This window comes from Myxocyprinus asiaticus, chromosome 11, assembly GCF_019703515.2.
Source record: "Myxocyprinus asiaticus isolate MX2 ecotype Aquarium Trade chromosome 11, UBuf_Myxa_2, whole genome shotgun sequence".
NCBI classification, from domain to species: Eukaryota; Metazoa; Chordata; class Actinopteri; order Cypriniformes; family Catostomidae; genus Myxocyprinus; species Myxocyprinus asiaticus.
In genome coordinates, this window is record NC_059354.1 from 50,016,205 (window position 1) to 50,031,601 (window position 15,397).

At 37.8% G+C, this 15,397-nt stretch overlaps 1 pseudogene; it reads right to left on the reverse strand.

The window, feature by feature from the left end:
* Positions 1 to 358: 358 nt before the first annotated feature.
* Positions 359 to 14,163, reverse strand: LOC127448049 (endothelin receptor type B-like; annotated as a pseudogene).
* Between the last annotated feature and the right edge of the window lie 1,234 nt (positions 14,164 to 15,397).

Below are 15,397 nucleotides of genomic sequence, written 5' to 3' on the forward strand. Positions count from 1 at the left end.
AAAGGCAGCTACAAATCAAGAATTACGTTTTTTACTAGTTGAAATTCCATTTTTTTAATATATATCAAGAATTAGCATTTTAACTAGTGAAAATGTAACTGTAGATATTTCTAATTCACATCCAGCACGTGACAAAATGTCATCTGTGATATTAATGTAGGTCAAATGACTACCACAAAACAATCTGATAATACAATAATTATTATAATCATTTCTATTATTGTATGTATAAATACTTAACGTAAACAATTATGTTTATTTTTCTGCTTTGGAATACGAGTTAATCATTTAGTCTTTATTTCACAAAACAGAGGAAAATGCTTTTCATTTATTTTGAAAGAAAGAGATGCATAGAGCTCTAAGACAAGCACAGTTTGGAAGAAAAGTGCTGCATTATTTTCTCAATGTTACTAGATGACGACTCATGTTTGATGGAGTTACTGTTGTCAGAGGGCAGCTCTGTGACCATGGACCTCATGACGTTTTGCCTCTCTTCCTGAACAATAACAGGGCTGGATGAACGAAAACAACAGCCGAGAGATGCCTGTAACCAGAGAGCATGTGTTAACCAGGACTTTTCACTGGATTATGATTAAACAAAAAAGTGCTATTAACATGAGCTGTAATAGAAATGAAATCAATGCAGACGTGCTTATCTGCTGTGAGAGCCAGTCAAACATGAAACACAGTTCTCACTAAATATTATGCAAATGATATGCCTGAGCAGATTAACATGAGGCATTATACATGATTTATGTAAATATTGTAAGCAAGGTCACTTTATGTAAAGTCAAGCTGAAACTTTTCACTCTGTCAGACAGAATAAAGAAAAAGAATCCACCGTTCACCTGCTGCCACATCCAATTTCCTGAGATACATAATGTGTATTCATAATTCATTTGTAAACAAAACATGTGCCTCGACTAATCTAAAGACGTGATCCATGTTTAATCGGTTTCAGTGCTGCGTTTACAGCTGACGGCAAAAACAAAATGCTAATTAATTCAATTTTTATGCATTATGTTGTGTCAATGACTAGGAATACATTTGATATACCTGTACAAACTAACAGGCGTTTTCCTTTTCCAATCTTATTGACACTTTTTTGAGCTTGTAAAGCTTGGCCATGTTTTCAGAAAATGTACTTTGAGAAATTTGTAACAAACATAATACAGAATCTTAAACAGTGGGGTCCAGACGTCTGAGAGCACTTGTAAAAATGTTTCTGTTTTAAAAGACTTTGAATTACTATTTATATTATCAGCATAATAATTTGATTTGGGTGTATTTTATTTGAAGAAAACCAGATTGTGTATTACATTAATACTCCAGGAAAACAAATGAAGAATAAATCTTACTTTGAAGTAGTTGTTGAATCTTTTGCTGACCAAATATAGAGCAATAGGGTTGATGCACGAGTTCACCAAGGCCATACTGAGACCAAAGTAGTCAAGAATGAGAAAAGTGCTGGAACATCAAAAGGAGCAAAGTATATTTTCACAATCATTGCAAACACAAGGTATAATGAAAGGTGATTGACCGATATGTTTTTTTTTCTCCCCCTTTATCCCAATTTGGAATGCCCAATTCCCAATGCGCTCTAAGTCCTCGTGGTGGCGTAGTAACTAGCCTTAATCCGGGTGGCGGAGGATGAATCTCAGTTGCCTCCACGTCTGAGACCGTCAGTCCGCGCATCTTATCACGTGGCTTGTTGAGCGCGTTACCGCGGAGACGTAGCGTGTGTGGAGGCTTCACGCTATTCTCCGCGGCATCCATGCACAACTCACCACACGCCCCACCGAGAGCGACAACCACATTATAGCGACCACGAGGAGGTTACCCCATGTGACTCTACCCTCCCTAGCAACCGAGCCAATTTAGTTCGAACTCGCAACTCAAGGGGTGGTAGTCAGCGTCAATACTCGCTGAGCTACCCACAAACCGGCGTGCTGTTTCTCCTAGATGAAGTTAAGATTTAATCTAAGCACAAACGCAACATTTCGAGCAAAATCATATGTTGTTTTAGTGGAGTACCTGTGTAAGTTCAGCTTCAGTAAGTGTGCTTGTCATTTTGTCACTCTGCATGTTTATATCAGACAGACACACTGAGGAAGAGCTGTGAAGTTCTCGTCCTTGGGTATGTAATCGCTTTTTCAAGTTTTCCGATTGGACAGTTATTTCCTTTTAAATCTGCACGTAAGTTTAAACTTTTGTTCGGCGAGTGATTGACTGGTGAGAGGTGGTGCTTCACTTCGTTAACTTTGCGATGCCGTTACTTTTAAACCAAGGCAAAAAAAAAAAAACATTTGTATTATCATTTCTGTGCAGCTCGGAGCCATTGTTTGGGAAAATCAGACCAAGTCTGAAGGATGTGAAAATTTTAAATGTAATTTTTTTTTTTTTTTTTTTTGAATAAACAGTTCAAAAGATACGCACAATATTTGACATGTTGGTGGCGCTATAAAGTTTGTCCTAGAGACCCCAAATTTTGTGTGGAGTCTGTTCATGTCCACCCCTAACAGTGTGCCAAATTTCATCATTTTGCTATTTACGGTTCATCGGGCTTCCATAGACTCCCAGCCAGAATAATAATAATAATAAGAAAACTAATGGATACAAAACTATATATTCAGATTATATTGATGTATTTAGACTTATATGGGTTATATGTATCCTTCCTTTAATTTTCCTTGAGAGCCACTTATAATATTTGTAAAAACTATCATTAAACTACTGTATTATATACTGTAGTTTGTCATTACCATTTTATTACCTTCTCTCTGACCCTTAGAATTAAACAAGTTATGTTATGCTGTTGTGTTATGAAGACTTCTATGTAAACGCCCTCTTCACATGTGAAATGAATAGCAGAGCTTTTCTCCCTTCACACAAAAGCTGCAGGTCCGCTGTCGGGATCAATACAGTTTTTATTTGCGCCATCATTCAATAACATCCTCTTTGTAAAGCTGCATTACATTGTGACAGACTCATAAAACAATCCGTTCTGAAATGTGTCACTCAAATTGTTCAGATCAGACTGAAATGATCAGAGATCTTGTTAAAAAATAAACTTCAGCTGCTTGTTTTAACATCGGGATATCTTCAGAAGGGACTGCAGAGCAGTAGGTGCTACACACGGACACAAACAGCACAAGATTTCACACACGCCACCACACTTTACTCTTCTCGTTAATTCTTCTGGTGTTAAGGAATAGCAGTATTATCCTTCCTTCTTATTACCTCAATTGTGACTGAATGGGAATGGGTTTATAAAGTCGTTGTTGACTTATAAATGTGGTCGGTCTTACCTCAGGAGGTCACATCTATTGGGGTCTCGTTCATTATATATGGTTAACTTCAGTATTCTGCTGAGATGAAGAGGAAACCAGCAGACTGCAAACAGCAGCACAAGACAGGACACTGTTCTGGCCACCTCATGTCTCTGTTGAGCAGAAGAAAAGATGAAATTAAATTATATTTGCGTTCCATATGACTCACATTAATGTGCTAAAAGAGCAACTGATTGACAGCCTGGTACTGATAGACCAGGGCAGTTTGAGGGTCAGTGGATATCCAGGGGTTTTTGTGTGACTTTTGATTAGATGCTGTGCTTCTGAGAAAAAAACACTGTTGCTGGATCCAAAGGGTTTTGCAAGACTCTCAAACGTCCAGGCTTTTGACATTTACAATGGTTCACTTCACTTTTATAAGAAATTTCCATCAAACTGATTTGAGTCATCTTTAAACAATGCACATTATATTCATTTAAGCATAATTGTGAAGTCTTATTAAACAGTAAGACTTTACAACAAAGTTGTATTCATTGGACAAGCACTTAATTTTGTATTTAAGTATACTAACACATTTATTTATTTTTTTATCCCTTTATCTCCCAATGTTGGAATGCCCAATTCCCACTAATTTAGTAGGTCCTTGTGGTGGCGCGGTTAGTCACCTCAATCCGGGTGGCGGAAGACAAGTCTCAGTTGCCTCCACGCATCATATCACGTGGCTCATTGTGCATGACACCGCGGAGACTCACAGCATGTGGAGGCTCATGCTACTCTCCACGATCCACGCACAACTTACCACATGCCCCACTGAGAGCGAGAACCACTAATCGCAACCACGAGGAGGTTACCCCATGTGACTCTACCCTCCCTAGCAACCAGGCCAATTTGGTTGCTTAGGAGACCTGGCTGGAGTCACTCAGCACACCCTGAATTCGAACTCACGACTCCAGGGGTGATAGTCAACGTCAATACTCGCTGAGCTACCCAGACCCCACTAAAACATTTTTAACATTAAAGTTGTATAGGTAAATATTAGTTCATGCATAATGAACTAACAATAAACTATTGTAGTTACACATCACAATAAGGTTCCTTTCACTATCTACATAAGCTAACATGGACTAGCAATGTAAAAAAAAAAAAATTAACCTTATTGTATGTGTTACCCAAATTGTTCATTTTTAATTCATAGTTTAGTTCATTCTGCATTAACTCATGCTAACCAATACAACTTTTAATGTTGAAAATGTATTAGTACATGTTGAAATAAACATTAACCGAAAATGATTAAGTGCTTGTTCATAGTTAACTTATGTTAATGAATACAACTTAAGTGTTACTGTTTATTTAAATATGTACAGTATGCTTATTTACGCTGAATTTATTGTATATTTGAATTGTGTATTTGAAGTTTAACATTAACCCAGTTTAATTGATGCTTTAAAAAATATTGTCCATTGTGTCATGACACCAAACCCATTATCTCACGTTAACACTTTGTCAGGGAATTTAAGGGAGGACCCAAGGATGCAGAAGGCAAAATGAGCTTTATTGAAAAACCAAAACAATATTGCAAACAAAAGATCTCACAATGGAGAAAAACAGAAAACAAGAACAAACTTAACTAGGTAAAGCATAAAGACTGGGAAAACAGAAACAAAAACTCTCGCAAGGGAGAGAAACTAGAATAAGAAGTAAAACAGATAAAAGCTGACTGGGAGAAGAAACAAAACATTCTGGCAGAGACATGAGGAAAGAGGTCACAATATATAGAAGGCACACACACGAGGAGCAGGTGAAACGAATTAACATATGAACTAAACAAGGGAGAGTGATGAGGGGACAAGGAGGCGGAGTCGGGGAAGCACAATGTCAAGACAAACACAAAGCCATGTGCAAACATACAAGACCAAATAGACAGGAGTGCACATGGCGATGAAGAATCAAACACAGCCACTCACACAACAGGACATGGGAACCTGACAGATGGGCGGAGGAGACTGTCACAATCCTGCCACTACAAAATAAAACAAGACCAAAGAAGCAGGACCATGACACACTTATTAATCCCTATTGTAAAGGGTTAACAACTGAACTTAGTGATGAGTATCAACTAAACTAAATTTGGTAAATAGCGATGCAACTGTATTTGCTTCGGTATTAATTTAACTCATTTATTGTTTGGCCAAGTTAGGCATATAAATAGGCAATAAACCTCATTTAAACCATTTAAAGCTGCACTATGTAAGATTGTTTGGTTAAAAATGAACGAAGTGCCATTATTGATTGAGTACTTCAAACTTCACTATGGTAAGCCTGTTAAAATGATTTGTATTTTGAGCTGTCCGGTTCAATTTGGCGCAACATCACTGGCTTATGACGTCAGTAGCGGTTCTAGCTTGTATGGCACCCTGGGCGTAACCCGCTTCAACACGCCCCCAAAGTTGTTGACGGTGGGGATGGTATTGTATGGCGCCTTGGGCAGAACCCACTTCAACTTGGGGGGGGGGGGTTCTGTGTGGGTGCCTCATGCCGCCCCCCCGCAAGATGTCGCCCATGCCTAAATCCGCCACTGTATGACGTACATCCTTGCGTCATTACATCATGTCCGTAAACACAGTAAAGAAGAACTGACGTGTTCTGGCTGAAGAAACTACAGTTCAGTTCAGTCACACAGTTCAGGACAGAATCACTGCAGTCTGGATGGACGTTTATATGTTATCCGTTTGGCGAAGTTGTTTACCTGCTTTAATGTTTGGATATGTTTCTGGTAGGGTTGCTGAAGCTAATATTGCTTGTCATGCATTTATGAATCAAACATAACTCGTGTATTAACCGATCGTGATGTATCTACATTGTTCGGTGAAGTTACCGTGACATGTTTACTAATATTTCTGACTTCTGAAATTGATTTCTTGTAATTGTTATATTGCATATTTAAGCGTATTATTTTCATGTTTATTAAAGTATATTTTATCCCCATCATAGATGTACTATTATAGTATTATGGTTCACTTGCATTATCAACTAGGGTTGCCACTCGTCCCATAAAATACAGGATCGTCCCGTATTTAAAGATAAAATGATGCGTCCCATTTTGAATGAATACAGGATGTGATTTGTCCCGTATTTAAGCTGGTCAAATGGCGTCACGGTGAAATCGTTCCAGATCGCCAATTTAACATTGATAAAAGTTGGAAAATTTGCCTACCGTAAGGGACCGTCTGAAAAGTCCACAAATGGTGGTAAAACTGAGGAGTTTTGTCTATATAAATGTTCAATAAGATCAAACAATGTATGAATACAATCATAAAGACAAGTACAGGTGAAGGAAAAAAATAAACAAATAAAATAAATAAAAATTATGAAAATGTAAAAAATATGTATAAACCATCCAAAATGTATACATAAGATAAAGAAGACAGATAATCGAAAAAATTAAAATAAATATATTTTTAACATATAAATGATGTATTTTTTTTTTAATAAGTCATGGGTCAGGAAAGTTCTCATTTTAGCATATAAGAAAGGATATAATTTTTTTTTTTATTATTAATAACGCAAATTAACTCAATTAATGCATTTATTGCTAAAACTGTGGAGGATGTGGTTAGGGGCCGTGATTCCCCCCCAATTTAAGTGTCCCTTATTTTAAAGCTTCAAATATATACAATATAATATAACAATAATAAAGCCATTTTTCTGTTTTAAATGTTTAATCGAATAACAATGTCAACATTAAAATAGCGCATTATGACTCTGAATATCTGACCCAGTCTGATCACACACAGGTGATGTCCAGGTAAGCTCAAATCACGAGATTCATCCGCCAGAAGATCAGAGCCGAAACACGAATCACGTAAAGTATTCTTCCGCAAATTGCTTGCAATTTTATGTTTCAAACACTGATGTCGCTAGAGAGCACAAAGTTACGTAGTGCAGCTTTTAATCTAAATTAATAGACTAAATTAACACTGAACTTTATAAACAAGGACAAAGTTTAACGTGCATCCAAGGTCTATATTGTTATATCCGTCTCCGACATTTGGATGCACTGGAATGACTTTCCAAATTTGAGGTCCAAACACACCTGATTCAAGTGTTTGTCCAGAGCGAACAGCTTCCACTAAAGATCCTCCCAGACATGAGAGAGTAAAAGACAGCAGTGCATGCCAGCAGCATGATGAAATAAACACCAAACAGCCACCAGTCTTTGGCCACTTTATAAAACTAGAGCAAGAAACAAGAGTCAGACGTTATTTCAAAAGAAACATGCCATCATTAGACACATGAGAGCTGTTTGATGAAATGAGTGTTTCATTGCAACCACTGCAGTCTGTATCAAATGCTCCCCACAGATATTAGAGTGAGTTATTACATTGAATAAAAAACAAAATAGGAAGAGCAAGAGAGATTGTTTATATCTCACTAACAAATTAATATGTCACCCAAAAATGACGATTATAAAAACAGTGAGCTTGTCAGTTTATGTATTTTCCATCTGGGACATTACCTGCATAAACTGAGTGGATTGCACAGGATGAAGGAGACAGATCCTCAGATGCTCGACTTTGTAATCCATCAAAATCAAACCAAAAGCAACAGCCTCTGGAACAGCCAGTAGAGTTGATATTATCCATATTAAAGATAACTTGAAAGCTGCCCACTTGGGAAATTTGAGACCTTTCATGTGACTCCTTGATGCAACAACTCAGTACCTTGAGAACATAGAACATTTGTCTTTAGCGAGGCTGTGCATTACAGTGTTTTTACCACGGTTAAGGGGGTTTAAGGTATTTTAAAGGCTTTGCATCATGCCCAACATCCCTTTCAGGCCAAAACATATTCATGCAAGAATGTGAACATCAACAGATCTTAACATATAGGTTCAGGAAGTAGAAATCTCATTCATTTTCTCCACAGGCAAACTGATTTTTGTTGATACCTCAGAGATTTGTTAATCAATGGTATATGCCTTTGTTAAAGGCATCAGCCTGTGTTATTTCAACTTAAAAAAAAATCATGTATAACAGCTGAATTCCTGGTGAAAAAATACACCACCCATGATCCTGAGCAGGAAATCCACCAAAAAGGTGAAAGATGTTAAAGGGACAGTTCTCCCAAAAATTAAAATTCTCTCATCATTTGTTCACCCTCATGCCATCCCAGATGTGTGTGACTTTCTTTCTTCTGCAGAACACAAATTTTGATTTTTAGAAGAATATCTCAACTGTGTAGGTCCATACAATGCAAGTGAATAGGTTAAAAAATGTTGAAGCTCCAAAAAGCACATAAAGGCAGCATAAAAGTAATCCATAAGACTCCAGTGGTTTAATCCATGTCTTCAGAAGTGATATGATAGGTGTGGGTGAGAAACTGATCAATATTTAAATAATTTTTAAGTAATATTTTAAGTAAATCTTCTCCCAGTCCAGTAGGGGGCGATATGCATGAAGAATGTGAATCACCAAAAACAAAAGAAGATGAATGTGAAAGTTAAAGTAGAGATTGACTGAGCAGGGAGGAGAATTTATAGTAAAAAAAGGACTTAAATATTTATCTGTTTCTCACTCAGAATCTATCATATCACTTCTGAAGACATGGATTAAACCACTGGAGTCTTATAGATTCCTTTTATGCTGCCTTTATGCACTTTTTGGAGCTTCAAAATTTTGGCACCCATTCACTTGCATTGTATGGACCTACAGAGCTGAAATATTCTTCTAAAAATCTTCATTTGTGTTCTGCAGAAGAAAGAAAATCATGCACATCTGGGATGGCATGAGGGGGAGTAAATGATGAGAGAATTTTCATTTTTGGGCAAACTATTTCTTTAAGTACACAGTCTTGTACCTTTGTCTTTTTGTCCGATTTCTTGCTTCAAATGAAAGTTTCACGAAGTGTTGAAACTCATGAATATTAATTAGATTATGAGCGTAAAATGTCAAATAATCTTTTACTGTTTTAAAAATTGTCATTCTTGATGACCAATTCAAGAGCTCCAATGAATATTTCACATAATTCATTTGATAACTTGCTCCATATGTCTAACACGTACTGGGACTTTGTAAGTCAATGGATAAATACTGTACATGGAGCAGTAAGACTTAGAAGAAGAAGAAGTAGAGCACGCGTCTGGATGCACGAGAGAACATCGCCGCCCGTTGTCACTCAACTAAACTGATAACAGGCGAAACGAGCACTCATTAACATTACAAATTACAAACTTCGGCACTGAATAGCCACTTATTCTAACACACACTAACAAAACCTGCTCAAGAACTGGAGATGTTTCTTCTACATTAGACACTTAACTGACCAAAGCCATTTCAAAAAGTGGTGGGCGTGTCCACAAGGGGGCGCTATATCGCGAACATTTTTTTCACTTAAAACATTAAAGTCCCCATATACATAGGTCAGGCATACGAGTTATTGTTTGAAAGCTTAGAATCTGAACTTTTCAGAGAATACCACTTTTGCATTTATAACAAAATGGTGTGGTGGTGTAGTGGACTAAAGCACTGAACTGGTAAGCAAAAAGGTTGCTGGTTCGATCCCCACAGCCACCACCATTGTGTCCTTGAGCAAGGCACTTAACTCCAGGTTGCTCCAGGGGGATTGTCCCTGTAATCAGGGCACTGTAAGTCGCTTTGGATAAAAGTGTCTGCCAAATGCATAAATGTAAATGTAAATGTAAAATAAGGCCTGAAAACATTTGCATCACAAAATAGTGCCCCTAGAGGTAATGGGGTAGAAATATTAATTTGAATATAAAAGTCTTTCAAATTGCACTTAAATAGACAAGTCATAAATCAAATGAAAGATCTCATTCTCAGGAATGTGACTTTACAGTTTATTTTTGTTGTCCTAATGCCATAAAAGATTGAAAGATTTTCAAAAGAATCACAAAATGAAATAGGATTTTTGCAAGTCATCAAACACATACGTCTTTTATGATTATTGCTGCTGTAAGCCCCAAATAGCTAAAAACGTTATATCTGCTTTTTACGTAAGCTATTTTTTTACTTGTCTCTGAGCGTGCTTGGCTGATAAATCTAATATTATATCTTAGATGTCCAGGACAAAATATGCCAACTAGCAGGAAAAGCATGCTCAACAAATCATCATAAAAATATGTTTTCATTTATTGATTATAAAATGTTATATATCATCTGTTTATTATCAGATTATAAACACATACACTATTATTTATGAATAATTGGAGTCTTTTTTTTATTTATTTGGGGGGGTTTTCTGAAAAAAATAGATTTTTTTGTTTTTTTGTTGCTGTTGTTGCATTTAGTCCACAGTGTGTGTGAATGGTGAGCTTTTAAATTTGAGTGTGAAAAATTTCAGGCGGCTGCCCAAAAATGCATTAGAGTTTAAAGAGTTAAGAGTTGATATGATAACCTGAGTGATAACAAATTCGTTTAATGGCACAGACTTTTGTAGGTAACTCTGTCGCCCCCTTGAGTACTGAGGTTTCTTAATGCCACAGTAGCAAGAAGGCACATAATGTACATTTAACCAGACCATGCATCAGCAATGTGTCCAAGTGTATTACTGCAGGCCAGAGATCTCCGAATGGGGGCGTGACCTCACAAAGGGGGCGGGGTTACTCCAAAAGGGGGTTGGGCCAACTCTCAAATGGGTTACACTTTCAAACACGTTTAGGGTTATGGAAAGGGTAAGGTTAGGGGGCCTCTAAATGTTTGCTGGCGGTTTGGAGCGCCCGCCCCTTTTTGGAGCTCCTCTGCGATTGCGTATTTGTGTAAAGTATGTTTCTGGCCTTACCCATGGTAAAATCACTGTAATGCATGGTGAAAGGCACATTCCCGCAGAATCAAACATCTTATTACAAGTAAAAATATCTAAACCATAATTGACTGCACAAAACACTCTTACCTGTCTATACTCAATGCACACAAGCTCAGAACTGTTATTCCTACAGAAGTCTTCTGAATGAATGGCACCAGTTTACAGAGCACGACACCAAATGGCCAGTCCACCGCTATAAGCTGCAAAACAGAACAACAAAATTACTTCATTCTGTTTTGGATGTTGCCATCAGAAACTTTCTATGCACAAAGAAACTCTGCCAACAGTAGCAAAATTACCTTGTAAACATTAATGGGAATGTCGATCATGATATGCAAAACGTCACCCAGCGCCAGACTGACAATGAGAATGTTGGGTCCACTTCTCATGCATTTGTGCTCTTTGATTATCCTCAAGAGAGTCACATTTCCAACGATTCCCAAAATGAACACAAAACACGAGACGACGATGTTGATGTATTTGAAGGTGTCTTTGATTCGTATCAGCCCTGAGCACACTGCGACTGGTATTGGTTTCTCTTTCAATGGAGTTATGGTTGTGATGTAAGAGTTGTTCTGTGATTTCCATAAGGAATATTCCGGGTTCAATACAAGTTAAGCTCAATAGACAGCATTTGTGGCATAATGTTGATTACCACAAAAAAATTCATTTCGACTCATTCGTCCTTTTCTTTAAAAATAGCGTAAATGGAGGTTCCAGTGAGGCACTTACAATGGAAGTCAATGGGGTAAATTTTTGGAGGGTTTAAAGGCAGAAATGCGAAGCGTATAATTTTATAAAAGCACTTACATTAATTCTTCTGTTAAAACTGGTGTTATTTGAGCTGTAAAGTTGTTAAAATTGTCATTTTAGGGTTTTAGGTTTTACCGCATTACATTGGCATGGCAACAAAGTTGTAAAATTGTCTATAGCTTTACACAGATGCAGTTAGTGAGTGATTTTATGACAGTAAAATCATGTTAACACACATATTGTTTATGTGTGTTATGGTACTCCAATGCTACCATATTCCAGAACTGCAACCTACCTGGAGTGTCCAGAAGTACAAGGTGCCAAGTGCTCAGAGACATGGCCAAGGTCAAGAAGGCTGAAACACGACCACCGCTGAATATATTCACGAGTTGAAGCATCAAGATTGGGCAAAGAAATACATGAAGACAGATTTTTCAACGGTTTTATGGACAGATGAAATGAGAGTGACTCTTGATGGATCAGATGGATGGGCCCGTGGATGGATCACTAATGGACACAGGGCACCACTTCGAGTCAGGTGCCAGCAAGGTGGAGGAGGGGTACTGGTATGGGCTGCTATCATTAAGGATGAGGTAGTTGGACCTTTTCGAGTTGAAGATGGACTGAAACTCAACTCTCAAACTACTGCCAGTTTCTGGAAAGTACTTTCTTCAAGCAGTGGTACAGGAAGAAGTCCTCAGCATTCAAGAAGGCCATGATTTTTATGCAGGACAATGCTTCATCACATGCATCCAAGTAATCCACTGCTTGGCTAGCCAGCAAGGGCCTCAAAGATGCCCAAATAATGACTTGGCCCCCTTCCTCACCTGACCTACTGAGAACTTGTGGGCCCTTCTCAAACGTGAGGGAAGACAATACACCTCTTTGAACAGCATTTGGGAGGCTGTGGTTGCTGCTTCAGTGAAAGTTGATCATGAACAGATCAAGAAACTGACAGACTCCATGGATGGAAGGCTCATGGCAGTTATTGAAAAGAAGGGTGCCTATATTGGTCACTGAATATTTTTTAAAGGCCAAAAATGTAATTTAATTGTCATTTTGTGTTACTTATTTGTAGCACCTACTCTAAAAATTGAGAATAAACAATTGAGTTGGGAGAACTTATTTTTGTAATTTAGTTGCCTAATAATTGTGCACACTTATATATTCCCCTGAGAAAGACAAAACTCACTTTTTCTTTGTTAAACGTTCAGGTTTGAGGTTCAATAACATTTTGGATTGACTGAGAGCATTGTGTTTGTTCAACAATAAAATTAATCCTGAAGAATACAATTTGCCTAATAATTGGGCACACAGTGTATATATATATATATACACAGTCTCACTCTGTCACAGCACTTACTGATGGTATTTACAAGCAGGTACTGCAGCACAATAAATCATGTATCTTGGCACATTTGCAGATTCAGTTCGTCATACAAATGCCTGCAGGTAGTGACACTGAGTTTGCAAGCAATCTACAGTCAAGGCGGCATATATGCAGCGCTTTGAGGAGAGGCAATGCATACACACCACTGTTGTTCATTTTATCCTGACTTATCAAATGCCCTTCCAGATGTTATCAGGGAAATATTCACTGGAATTCTGTCCAAATCCACTGTGCCAAACAGCCAACCAAAGCAAACAACATTCACCATTTCCACCATTCACTCAGCCATCTGTCCGGCCATATAACCTAACCCATATAACTTAAGACCTTTAAAACTTTTCTTTACTTAATTACTTGCATACTTGCATGCATACTTGCCTGTATGGATACATGCATACATACTTACATACTTTCATTTATTCATTCATCCATCTCTTTAAATAACATAATTGGCAAATAAACATTCGTTGTGTTTACAGTTTTGTCTTTTTGCTCCATATGTTGTCTTTTGTCTGGATCTCCCCAGCAGAGCTGCTCTGACTCACTACAGTTTACCTGGGTGAAGGGGACAGGGTCATTACCGTGGCAACCACCACAACTCAGACAGAGCAGGGATGGATGAAGCACACCAGGCAGGTGAACAGCTGTGCGGATGATCTGACTACAAAATCACTCATCAAACAACCACAACCAGAAGAACACACTGAATCAGTGAATTTACACTCAGTGCTCAAAACAGCTTAATACAGAGGTTCTGTGGCAGTTCTATGGTACAGTGATGGTGCTGTGGAATGGGGCACTATCACTGAATAGGGGCTTATTCAGAAGTGGAGTAGGACGGAATAGGGATTAGGGATAACCACTTCTAAATGGAACGCACCTAAGGTCTTTCACAGCATAGCATGACATTTCTGCATCACAAGTGGCACCTAATAACATTATAAAAATAAGGACTGTTTTCAAACCAGTATCATTTGCTAAGTGCTGCTGAAGTTGCAAGTGCTGAATTTTATGAATATCTGTGTTTTTGTTGATTCATCTCACACAAGGGCATAATTTAAGTGAAAAGAAAGAGACTGATTCCAGAGGGATCTCAGTGATAAATCAAGTATATACTCCAAACATTAATACACTTAAAAATATAACTCTTTGACTGAACTTGATTCGGACTTCCTAGGTTGCCTATTAAAGCCTGTAGACTGATTTTCATGTGAAGGGAGCGGGTCGCTTTTGCCGGGAAAATCCAAAGGATGTGACGTTTATGCGCGCTCCCGAGAGCCTTGCCTCAGTACTTCTCTTCCACTATTCAACAGTGTCAACAGACAGTCTGCAACACTAGGTAACGTTATCTTAGAGATGGAATCCAGCAAACGTCCGGCTCCAAACACAACACCGACTCCTACACAAACTCGGAGTAAGCCAAAAAAGAAAAATAAACAACATTTATCTACTGAATCCCATCTGGCTAAGCGGGAATGCGATCGAGCAAAAACTAGAGTGAACATCGGCAGGACATTTGATTCCTGGAGGGACCTTCATTCGGTTTTGGGGATCAAAACCGACCCTGAATTGGCATTCTTCTTATTGGACAGGTAAGCTCACATAACTGCAAAGCATGTGAAATATAGTGCCATAAGGATTGATCTGTGTCATTTTAGCTAACTTGACCTTGCCTGCTAACGATGCTGAATTGCAAGCTACCTATAAATAATTTTAACGATCTTCTCTTATACTAAAAGTCAGGTTAATGTCAATGTTAATCTGTAATTATTCAGCAAGGTAAACTACAATAACACATGAAATGAATGCTAGACAATGTCCAAGATCATGCAAAAAGCTCCATTCATTAGTGTAACGTAACTTGGTTTTACAGAAAATATAAACAATCTATTATTATAAAATAATAGTGCATCGATATATCAGAATGACAGTTGTGATGTAATCACATCAATACTGAATTGTGTCAACATATTTATAATGCACAGTCTATTTTATAAACAGCTACTGTCATCATCCACCAAATTTAGCTAACAGCTATTGATAAAGCTGGCTAGCTAGCTAACGCCGACATAGGCTATTGGATAAATGCAGTCAATGTATCATGCAAAGAAAAAGTGATTACTTCAAATTACAGTCTCGCATA